The sequence below is a fragment of the Oryctolagus cuniculus genome, chromosome 5, assembly GCF_964237555.1.
Source record: "Oryctolagus cuniculus chromosome 5, mOryCun1.1, whole genome shotgun sequence".
NCBI classification, from domain to species: domain Eukaryota; kingdom Metazoa; phylum Chordata; class Mammalia; order Lagomorpha; family Leporidae; genus Oryctolagus; species Oryctolagus cuniculus.
In genome coordinates, this window is record NC_091436.1 from 14,075,499 (window position 1) to 14,088,622 (window position 13,124).

A 13,124-nucleotide genomic window follows, 5' to 3' on the forward strand; every position below is an offset into this window, starting at 1 on the left:
TGTATTGATTTGGGAGTAATTGCATTTTTCTACTATAATACAGATTATTTCTATTTCAGTATAAAGCATAATATATGGGCTGGCACTGTGGCACAGAGGCTTAACTCCCTGGCCTAAAGTGCTGGCATCACATATGGGCACTGGTTCGAGACCCGGCTGCTCCACTCCCAATCCAGCTCTCGGCTGGAAAGCAGTGGAAGATGCCCAAGTCTTTGGGCCCCTGCTCCCACGTGGGAGACCTGAAATAAGTCTTGGCTCCTGGCTTTGGATCTGTGCAGTTCCTGCCGCTGCGCCCAAGTGGAGAGTGAACCAGCAGGTGGAAGACTCTCTCTCTCTCTCTGTCTTTCTCTCTCTCTGCCTTTCCTTTCTCTGTGTAACTCTGACTTTCAAATAAATAAATAAATATTTAGAAAAAAGCAATCCTTTTAAAAAAAGCATAATGTATTTTTTAATTTTCTCATAACTAATAAATTTCTGTTATTTGAATAATTTCTTATTTAAAAGTTTTGATTATCATGCACAACTTATATATTTCTTTTTTAAAGAATGATTAATATAGAGAAAATAGATATAATTCTAAGAAGATAAACATATAAACGTTGTATATATTTTTGATATTTCAGAACATATATCCATTATATAATGGACAATCAGTGCATATATATTTATCTCTTTAAGCACTTAACAATTGCTCATTTTGAAAGCACCTGAAGTCTTCTAATGTTTGTTTCTTAAGAAAAATGTGCAATATATTATCATTATCTATACTCAACTGCACAATAGAATTCAAGAATTAGTACCTCCTAATTCATCTTTCTCCATCCTTTCCCATCCCTTTTTGTTCTTAATTTCAAAAATCATGACAGATTGATACACTTTATTTTTTTAACTTTTATTTAATGAATATAAATTTCCAAAGTACAGAATATTGATTACAATGACTTTCCCCCCATAACGTCCCTCCAACCCGCAACCCTCCCCTTATCCACCCCCTCTCCCCTTCCATTCATGTCAAGATTCATTTTCGATTCTCTTTATATACAGAAGATCAATTTAGCATACATTAAGTAAAGATTTCAACAGTTTTCTCCCACACAGAAACATAAAGTGAAAAATACTGTTTGAGTACTATTTATAGCATTAAATCTCAATGTACAGCACACTAAGGACAAAGATCCTACATGAGGAGTAAGTGCACAGTGACTCCTGTTGTTGACTTAACAAATTGACACTCTTGTTTATGGCATCAGTAATCACCCTAGGCTCTTGTCATGAGCTGCCAAGGCTATGGAAGCCCCCTGAGTTCACTGACTCTGATCATATTTAGACAAGGCCATGGTCAAAGTGGAAGTTCTCTTCTCCCTTCAGAGAAAGGTACCTCCTTCTTTGATGACCCATTCTTTCCACTGGGATCTCACTCGTGGAAATCTTTCATTTAGTTTTTTTTTTTTTTTTCCCCCAGAGTGTCTTGGCTTTCCATGCCTGAAATACTCTCATGGGCATTTCAGCCAGATCTGCATGCCTTATCCATTTTAGTATTTTTTTTTGTTGTTGTTATAGTACCATTGGTTGAACTCTGTAATTAACACACAATTATTCTTAGGTGTTTAAATTTTAACTGAAAAGTGATCCCTGTTAGGAATTTGGAAAACATTATGTTGAGTGAAATAAGCCAATCCCAAAGGGACAAATACCACTTGTTCTCCTTGATAGGTGACAACTAACTGAGCACCAAAAAGGAAACCTGTTAAAGTGAAATGAACACTATGAGAAATGGTGACTTGATCAGCCCTCACCCTGACTGTTGATGAGCAGCTTAATATGTTATCCCTCTTAGTATTTTTTTTGTTTGTTCTACTTAATACTTTTGGTTGAATACTGTAATCAATACACAAGTCTTCTTAAGTGCTGAAACAACTGAAAAATGATTGCTGTTAAATATAAGAGTGGGAACAAGAGAGGGAAGAAATGTGCAATTCGGGACATGCTCAAGCTGACTTACCTCAAACAGTAGAGTTAGAAACATACCAGGGGATTCGAATTCAATCCCATCAAGGTGGCATGTACCAATGCCGTCTCACTAGTCCCCGTGATCAATTTCTGTTCACAATTGATCGTAATGATAGGACTAAGAACCAAAGGGATCACATAAACAAGACTAGTGTCTGCAAATACTAGCTGATAGAATAAAAAAGGGAGAGAATGGTCCAACATGGGAAGTGAGATACACAGCAGACCCATAGAATGGCAAATGTCCTAATAACACTCTGGCCTCATAATCAGCCCTTAAGATTGATACACTTTATAAAATGCTTCCCATCTTTTAGGTTAATAATTCACACTGAAAAAATTTTAGTGTTGAACAGTTCTTAGGATTTCAGGATGATCTTACTTGAGCATCATTTGAATTCATGGTAGTCTATCCTATGCCTGTTCTGTTCGGCACCTGAGTAAACAAGTCATATAATGAAGCCGTATGCTATAATTTGGAATACTTTCTTTGGATGTGAATTTTCTATAACCATTCCCTTTCCTTGCCCATCACAAGTGATTCAACTAAAAAAAAATGTGGAGCTCCTTCATTCTGCAAATTCCTGGCAAGACCCTCATCTATCATCCATCTGTCCCCTTCTCCTATCTTAGACTGCCACAGTCTGTCCTCATGATCTGTAGGACTGATTTCTCATTCTTTATTCCTGTTTGTGTTCGTAATGAACAAAGCTACAACTTCCAGGTCATTATGTGTACTTCATTCCCAAATGAGTCTGTAAATCCCTCACATGTCCCTTCTCACACCTCACTTATAACAATTAATGACAGCTCCTATGCCTTCACCTTCTCCCCTGGATTTTAAACTATCACACTAAATAAAATCTAACCTGTTCCTGCTGATGACACTACTCTTCTTAAAGATCTATTAAAATGGTGTTGATTCATCACTTAGTAACATTGTAGGACTGGCCCTTGGACATAAAAGTTTCCTCTGCTCCTTACTGTCATTAGCAGAGCACTCTCTAAAAGCCTATTGCTTAGAAGTCCATTCCAGTAGTTGTCGATACATACACCTCTCCATTCATGTTTCAATCTATTGACCTTGTCATCAGGACCCCTCATTTTGTTAATAGTTTACCTCTGATTCCAAATCTATCCAATAGCACTTCATAATTCCTATGTTTTAAATACCCATTTGGACTGTACACTCAATACATTAGAGCCTCCATTCCTAGACAATTACTACAATAATAAGCTTGTCTTCCTTCCCATGTAAACACCTCATATTAGGCTACATCATTGCCAATAATTGAAATGTGCCTATAAGCAAAATATTTAGCACTTCAGTATTTTGTGCGTGTACTTTAGTGCTTGTAGAATTCTGACTCCAATAATTCTTTAACTTGGTTGAGGAGTATGACTCCTTTAGTTTGCCATCTTCTCTTTCCTCTTTCTTCTGCTCTAGCTATAGTTGTAATCAGTCTGTCTTGCACATTTTCAAATCCTTTGGATCTGCCTCTTCTGGCTGAAAACACCTGGCATGTTACTATTACTGGTTGAATTACAACTTGCTGCTTATTACAGGGAGAAACACAGTTGACAAATGCAACCATGATGACTGGATTCAATCTAAATTTATGACTGTTATCATTAAGTGAGTCCATTATGGTTTCTAGAAACCAATCTCATTTTTCTTCTATGCCCTCTCTTCCTCTCATGTAGATAATTAATTCATAGGCAGTTAGAATAAAAATTTCACCTTCCTTACCCATTTCTCTCCCTAAATTGTTCCAATCCTCTTGCCTGTTTTATTTGTCCCTATAGCCTCTGATATTCTTGTAGTTATGTTTTTTATCTTTTTTATCAACATCTGATGCTTTACTACTTGCGTCATTTTTCTTTTCCTTTCTACTCTACTCTACAAACTACTGTACAAATTCCATAACAGGGTTTTTCCATTTTTTCAAGATTGAATGATTGTTTCCTATGGCAGTGCTAGAAATAAAGTGCTGTTCTCAACTATATATGTTGGAAAAATTCAGAGTAGATTGTGGTCTCTTTTATGACTTAGGAAAATGTGTCAGTTAATTTATTTGGGACTAATGTCTTAGTCCCAATTTTTTTTGTTACATTATTGGTAGGATCTAATAAGATTTCTGTATACACAGAAAAAAGTACATATGTTAAACCGTTCTCTAACTCTATCTCTCTCTCTATATATATATATATGAATTAAAATTAATGTTTATATAATATCAGATACAAATATTAATTGACTAACAGTATATTCTTAGTCTGAAATATCAACACAAAAGTCTGCTCATCACTCTGAGTGTGCAAGAGGCCTGAGTATCTCAATGACAACATCATAGTATGTATTCATTTCCAAAACACATTCTACCAATTTTTTTGAGAAAATTGAAGTTTCCCATCTCCATCGCATTTTCTTCAATCATTTCTCTCCTTGGAGGTCCTGAAGAATGGAAGAGTCTCAGGGGTAAATCAGATTCTAGCGCATGTGTGCTTTGTAGATGAGTGACTGTTTAGTCTGGCATAGATCTGAGGAATTAGGGAAATCCCAAAGCAGTTTCGGCAATGAATGATTCTCCAGACAATCTGTGAGATTTGACCACATAATCTCTGGGACTTACAGGGATTTAGCCCATCATTACAATAATGGTGATTGGAAAAGCAACTACTTTCTTGGCTACAGGAAGGGTGGGGGCACACAGAAGCTGAGAGTAATTTCTTTTTTTTAGCCCCCACAAGAAAAGATACAATTTAATTTTACCGGGCATGCCAAGAGGGCAAATTCAAAGCTATGTGAAGATTTATCAAAGTAATTTTTCTTATCCAATGCTGCTAAATTCCCTGTTAACAAAAGCATTGTTTCTTTTAAGTGGCACCACAGTGAAACCATCTTCTGATCTAATTGCTAACTTGTGGTTAGTTGAGATTTTGACATCTTAGAAAAATTTCTCCCCTTGAAAGTTATCCATGTTCCACCAGAGTTAATGTCTAACACATAGATCAGAACTCTATCTATAAACAAAGAGAAATCTATTTGTTTTTCATTATATGTAGGTAAATTAATTTTGTTAAAGTAAATCTCAAATAGACTAGTCATGAGGGTTGTGATTTCAAAGGCTCTGAACAAAACAGGATTTTAATACTTGTTTCACTGCTGATGAACTGAGATCTGGGGTAAGTAAATTAATCTCTCTACTTCTGTCTTTCTCACATGCAAAATAGAGCTAATAAAAATGGCGCTTTGAAGATGAATCTGTCTTCTTTTTTGTATCTTTCTTTCAGGCCTCAGCCAAATTATCTTATCTTTCTTTATCCTCACTCAACGAAACTGACACTTGTGATAATTAATGGGATCTCTTGATTGCCAAATTCAAAGATTTTTCTCTCATTCTTCACTCTCTTGCACAGTCTTCATCATTTAGTACTTTAATCTTCCTTTCAGCAGGAAATTATTTTCCTGGCCTCTCTTTAAATGCAATCAGTCTCACTGTTTCTTGGTCATTTTTGCCAACTCACTCAGCACTTCTGTCTTGGGTAGTTACTCTGGATATTACCTACGTAGTGGTAACCCTAAATGTTTACCTCTAGCCTTAATCTCCCTCATAGATTAATCCATATATCTTCCATTCATTATTCATCTCCTAAATTTTATTTGTCTTTCCTGTGTCACAACTGAAATTATTTTCTAATCACCACCACTGCTATTACCATCATCAACATCATAAATCCAATACCCATCTTAGAACATTTCCTATAATCCAAAGATGGGTAAGCTGTTTGAGAGCATTATCAGTTAATCATCCTACCCACTCCACTCCACAGAATAAGAAAATTGGATAATGGAGATGAAACCAGCTGACTATAGTATCATAGTTGTCACTATCAGAGCTAAATGTAGACTGAATTTATTTGATACCTAAGGTTATGATTTGAATGCCAGTCTCTATGATTTCTCTCTCTGTACATCATCATTTTCAATCCCTTCTAAGGACATCTGTTTTATATTTCAAATGTGCTTCGGACCTGATCTGAATACTCTATTGATAGTGTCCTGGTTTGAACTTTCATTATCTCACTTCTGAACTAGACAACATTTTTTCTTCTTTTTTAAAAAAAAAAAATTATTCAAGGTAAGCAAATGTCACATATTTCCTATATAAAGATTTAGGAACACAATTATAGTCACCTTTCTACCCTCCCTCCTGCCCACACTCTAACCCTTCTTCATCCTTTCTCTCTAGTTCCCTCTCTTAATTTTACAATGATGTACTTTCAGTTCATTTTATACTTGTAAGACTAATCCTACACTAAGCAAAGAGTTCAACAAATAGTAAGAAGAAAACAAAAATTTTGTCTTTGATTGCCTGTACCTCTGGAGTCTTTTCAATAAGTCTTTGCTAATGCCTATGTTTTACAGAGTTTCCCCAATGTTCTCCTCTAGTAATTTGATGGTATCACATCATTTAGATCCTTGATTCAATTTCAGTTTGTTTTTATGTAAGGTGTAAGGCAGGGGTCTTGTTTCATACTGCTGCACACAAAGATCCAATTTTCCCAGTATCATTTACTGAAGAGACTGTTATTTGTCAAAGATTAGTTGACTGTTGATGCATGTATTGATTTGTTGGTTGTAGACACATGGAGTTTTTATTCTATTCCAGTGGTCTACATGTCTATTTATTGCGCAAGTACCAGCCCGCTTTTTTTTTTTTTAAAGGATTAGTTTATTTCTCATACAGAGAGAGAAGGAGAGAGGGAGAGAGAGAGAGAGAGAGAGAGAGAGGGAAAGATCTATTTTCCATTTGCTAATTCACTCCCAGAATGACTGCAATGGCAGGGGCTTGGCCAGGCAAAAGCCAGGAGCCAGGCATTTCATCTGGGTCTCCCATATCAGTGCAGGGGCCCAAGCACTTGGGCCGTTTTCCACATTTTCCCAGGCGCATTAGCAGGCAACTGGATTAGAGGTAGAACATCCAGGACCTGAACAGTTGCTCATATGGAATGTCTGCAGAGGCTTAACCTTATATGCCACAGTGCCATCCCAGGGGATGTATTATTATGACTGCCCTGTTATATATCTTAAAATCTGGTATTTTGATGCCTCTGGCTTTGTTTTTGTATGAAAGATTGCTTTAGCTATTTGGGGTCTTTTGTATTTCCATATGAATTTTAGCCTCATTTTTTTCTAGATCTGAGAAGAATGTCATTGGTATTTTCATTGGGATCACATTGAATATGTAAATTGCTTTTGGTATATGGATTTTTTTTTACGTTCAATTTTTTTTTGATTTTTAAGAATAATGTTTATTTCTAAATTAATATATAATTACAAATTAATACATACTTCTTGAATAAAATAAAAATATTTAGGTTGTTAAATCTCCTTAACCATGTTTCTGCCAAACCTGGTATCTTTCTCAAATTTCACCACATTATCAATATGCTGAATATTAAAAAAAAGATTCCCTGTAGTTTATTCAAGGGTATCCTTTTTATTCTGTGCATTTTTTTATGTAGCAATTTTTTTTTATCTTTTATTTAATGAACATAAATTTCAAAAGTACGACTTACGGATTACAATGGCTTCCCCCCCATACCGTCCCTCCCACCCACAACCCTCCCCTTTCCCACTCCCTCTCCCCTTCCATTCACATCAAGATTCATTTTCGATTATCTTAATATACAGAAGATCAGCTTAGTATACATTAAGTAAGGATTTCAACAGTTTGCTCCCACACAGAAACATAAAGTGAAAAATAATAGATGATTTTTTTTAAATGATGATGAAATCAGATAAGACCTATTGTCATGTTTAATCCCAGTGAGAGTCAAGTTGGGAATTGATAATTTCTTTTTTTTTTTTTTTACAGAAGATCAGTTTAGTATACATTAAGTAAAGATTTCAACCGTTTGCACCCCCATAGAAACACAAAGTGAAATATACTGTTTGAGTACTCGTTATAGCATTAAGCCTCAATGTACAGCACATTAAGGATAGAGATCCTACATGAGGAGTAAGTGCACCGTGACTCCTGTTGTTGACTTTACAAATTGGCACTCCTGTTTATGGCATCAGTAATCTCCCTATGCACCAGTCATGAGTTTCCAAGGCTATGGAAGCCCCTTGAGTTCTCCAACTCTTATCTTGTTTAGACAAGGTCCTAGTCAAAGTGGAGGTTCTCTCCTCCCTTCAGAGAAAGGTACCTCCTTCTTTGAAGACCTGTTCTTTCCACTGGGATCTCACTCACAGAGATCTTTTTGCCAGAGTGTCTTGGCTTTCCATGCCTGAAATACTCTCATGGGCTTTTCAGCCAGATCCGAGTGCCTTTAGGGCTGATTCTGAGGCCAGAGTGCTATTTAGGACATCCGCCATTCTATGAGTCTGCTGAGTATCTCACTTCCCATGTTGGATCACTCTCCCCTTTATTTATTCTATCGGTTAGTGTTAGCAGGTACTAGACTTGTTTATGTGATCCCTTTGACTCTCAGTCCTTTCATTATGATCAATTGTGAACTGAAATTGATCACTTGGAATAGTGAGATGGCATTGGTACATGCCACCTTGATGGGATTGAATTGGAATCCCCTGGTATGTTTCTAACTCTACCATTTGGGGCAAGTCAGCTTGAGCATGTCCCAAATTATACATCTCTTCCCTCTCTTATTCCCACTCTTATGTTTAACAGGGATCACATTTCAGTTAAATTTCAACACTTAAGAATAACTGTGTATTAATTACAGAATTAAACCAGTCATATTAAGTAGAACAGACAAAAAAAATACTATGAGGGATAATGTATTAATTTGTTCATTAACAGTCAGGGCTATGCTGATCAAGTCACCATTTCTCATAGTGTCCATTTCACTTCAGGAGGTTTCCTTTTTGGTGTTCAGTCAGTTGTCACCGATCAGGGAGAACATATGGTAGTTGTCCCTTTGGGACTGGCTTACTTCACTCAGCATGATGTGTTCCAGATTCCTCCATTTTGTTGCAAATGACTGGATTTTGTTGTTTCTTACTGCAGTATAGTATTCTAAAGAGTACATATCCCATAATTTCTTCATCCAGTCTACCGTTGATGGGCATTTAGGTTGGTTCCAGGTCTTGGCTATTGTGAATTGTGCTGCAATAAACATTAGGGTGCAGACCGCTTTTTTGTTTGTCAATTTAAACTCCTTTGGGTAAAATCCAAGGAGTGGGATGGCTGGGTCGAACGGTAGGGTTATCTTCAGGTTTCTGAGGAATCTCCAGACTGACTTCCATAGTGGCTTGACCAGTTTGCATTCCCACCAACAGTGGGTTAGTGTCCCTTTTTCCCCACATCCTCGCCAGCATCTGTTGTTGGTAGATTTCTGCATGTGAGCCATTCTAACCGGGGTGAGGTGAAACCTCATTGTGGTTTTGATTTGCATTTCCCTGATTGCTAGCGACCTTGAACATTTTTTCATGTGCCTGTTGGCCCTTTGGATTTCCTCTTTTGAAAAATGTCTATTGAGGTCCTTGGCCCATCTCTTAAGTGGGTTGTTGGTTTTGTTTTTGTGGAGTTTCTTGATCTCTTTGCAGATTCTGGTTATTAACCCTTTATCTGTTGCATAGTTTGCAAATATTTTTTCCCATTCTGTCGGTTGTCTCTTCACTCTCCTGACTGTTTCTTTTGGAGTACAGAAACTTCTCAATTTGATGCAATCCCAATAGTTGATTTTGGCTTTGACTGCCTGTGCCTCCCGGGTCTTTTCCAGAAATTCTTTGCCTGTGCCAATATCTTGAAGGGTTTCTCCAATGTTCTCTAATAACTTAATGGTGTCAGGACATAGATTTAGGTCTTTAATCCACGTTGAGTGGATTTTTGTGTAAGGTGTAAGGTAGGGGTCTTGCTTCATGCTTCTGAATGTGGAAATCCAGTTTTCTCAGCACCATTTATTGAATAGACTGTCCTTGCTCCAGGAATTGGTTTTAGATCCTTGGTCAAATATAAGTTGGCTGTAGATGTTTGGGTTGATTTCTGGTGTTTCAATTCTGTTCCATTGGTCTATCCATCTGTTTCTGTACCAGTACCATGCTGTTTTGATTACAACTGCCCTGTAGTATGTCCTGAAATCTGGTATTGTGATGCCTCCGGCTTTGTTTTTGTTGTACAAGATTGCTTTAGGTATTAGAGGTCTCTTGTGCCTCCATATGATTTTCAGCATCATTTTTTCTAGATCTGAGAAGTATGTCTTTGGTATCTTGATTGGGATTGCATTGAATCTATAAATCGCTTTTGGGAGAATGGACATTTTGATGATGTTGGTTGTTCCAATTCATGAGCATGGAAGATTTTTCCATTTTTTGGTATCCTCTTCTATTTCTTTCTTTAAGATTTTGTAATTCTCATCGTAGAGATCTTTAACGTCCTTGGTTAAGTTTATTCCAAGGTATTTGATTGTTTTTGTAGCTATTGTGAATGGGATTGATCTTAGCAGTTCTTTCTCAGTCATGGCATTGCTTGTGTATACAAAGGCTGTTGATTTTTGTGCATTGATTTTATATCCTGCCACTTTGCCAAACTCCTCTATGAGTTCCAATAGTCTCTTAGTAGAGTTCTTTGGATCCTCTAAGTACAGAATCATATTGTCTGCAAAGAGGGATAGTTTGACTTCTTCCTTCTCGATTTGTATTCCTTTGATTTCTTTTTCTTGTCTGATGGCTCTGGCTAAAACTTCCAGAACTATGTTAAATAGCAGTGGTGAGAGTGGGCATCCCTGTCTGGTACCAGATCTCAGTGGAAATGCTTCCAACTTTTCCCCATTCAATAGGATGCTGGCTGTGGGTTTTTTATAAATTGCTTTGATTATATTGAGGAATGTTCCTTCTATACCCAATTTGCTTAGAGTTTTCATCATGAAAGGGTGTTGAATTTTATCAAATGCTTTCTCTGCATCAATTGAGATAACCATATGGTTTTTCTTTTGCAGTCGTTAATGTGGTGAATCACATTGATTGATTTGCGAATGTTGAACCATCCCTGCATACCAGGGATGAATCCCACTTGGTCTGGGTGGATGATTTTCCTGATGTGTTGTTGTACTCTATTGGCCAGAATTTTATTGAGGATTTTTGTGTCTATGTTCATCAGGGATATTGGTCTGTAATTTTCTTTCAGTGCTGCATCTTTCTCTGGCTTAGAGATTAAGGTGATGCTGGCTTCATAGAAAGAATTTGGGAGGATTCCCTCTGCTTCGATTGTTCTGAATAGTTTGAGAAGAAATGGGATTAATTCTTCTTTAAATGTCTGGTAGAATTCAGCAGTGAATCCATCTGGTCCTGGGCTTTTCTTTATTGGGAGGGCCTTAATTACTGTTTCAATTTCTGTTTCAGTTATGGGTCTATTTAGGTTTTCTATGTCTTCATGGTTCAGTTTAGGTAGATTGCATGTGTCCAGGAATCTATCCATTTCTGATAGGTTTTCCTGTATGCTGGCATACAGGTCCTTGTAGTAATTTCTGATGATTCTTTTTATTTCTGTGGTGTCTGTTGTTATGTTTCCTTTTTCATCTCTGATTTTATTGATTTAGGTCTTTTCTCTTCTTTTTTTAGTTAGTTGGGCCAATGGGGTGTCAATTTTGTTTATTTTTTCAAAAAACCAGCTCCTCCTTTGGCTGATTTTTGGAATGTTTTTCTTGATTCAATCCTGTTGATTTCTTCTCTGGTTTTAATTATTTCTCTTCTCCTACTAGATTGGGGTTTGGTTTGCTGCAGTTTTTCTAGGTCCTTGAGATGCACTGAAAGCTCATTTATTTGGTGCCTTTCCAATTTCTTGATATAGGCCCCTATTGCTATAAACTTGCCTCTCAATACTGCTTTTGCTGTATCCCATAAGTTTTGATATGTTGTGTTGTTATCCTCATTTACTTCCAGAAAGTTTCTGATTTCTCTTTTAATTTCTTCTATGACCCATTGTTCATTCAGGAGCATGTTGTTCAGTCTCCATGTGTTTGCATACTTTCTGGGGTTTCCTGAGTTGCTAATTTCCAGCTTCATTCCGCTGTGGTCTGAGAAGCTGCATGGTATGATTCTAATTCTTTTAAATTTGCTGAGACTTGCTTTATGGCCTAGTATGTGATCAATCCTAGAGAAGGTTCCATGCACTGCTGAGAAGAATGTGATGTCTGTAGATGTAGGGTTGAAAGTTCTGTAGATATCTGTTAGATCCATTTGGGCAATAGTGTCAATTAAATCTGCTGTTTCCTTGTTGATCTTCTGTCCAGATGTTCTGTCTATTTTTGAGAGTGGAGTATTGAAGTCCCCCAGTAATATTGTATTGGAATCTATGTCTCCCTTTAAGTCCCTTAACATATCTTTTAAATAGACCGGTGCCCTGTAATTAGGTGCATATACATTGATAATAGTTATAGCTTCCTGTTGAATTGAACCCTTAATCATTATATAGTGTCCCTCTTTGTCTCTCTTAACAGTTTTTGTATTAAAGTTTATTTTTGTCTGATATTAATATGGCTACACCTGCTTTTTTTTTGGTTTCTGTTGGCATGGAATATCTTTTTCCAACCTTTCACTTTCAGTCTGCATGCCTCTTTGTTAGAGAGATGTGTTTCTTGTAGGCAACAAATACTTGGGTTGTGTTCTGTGAGCCAGTCAGCCAAACGGTGTCTTTTTTTTTTTTTTTTTTGACAGGCAGAGTGGACAGTGAGAGAGAAAGACAGAGAGAGAAAGGTCTTCCTTTGCCGTTGGTTCACCCTCCAATGGCCGCCGCTGCAGCCGGCGCACCGCGCTGATCCGATGGCAGGAGCCAGGAGCCAGTTGCTTTTTCCTGGTCTCCCATGGGGTGCAGGGCCCAAGCACCTGGGCCATCCTCCACTGCACTCCCTGGCCATAGCAGAGAGCTGGCCTGGAAGAGGGGCAACCGGGACAGAATCCGGCGCCCCAACCGGGACTAGAACCCGGTGTGCCGGCGCCGCAAGGTGGAGGATTAGCCTACTGAGCCACGGCGCCGGCCCAAACGGTGTCTTTTAACTGAAGAATTCAGACCATTAATGTTCAATGTGACTATTGATACGTAGTGACTTTGTCCTGCCATTTTCCCGGAAATATTTTCTAGCATATG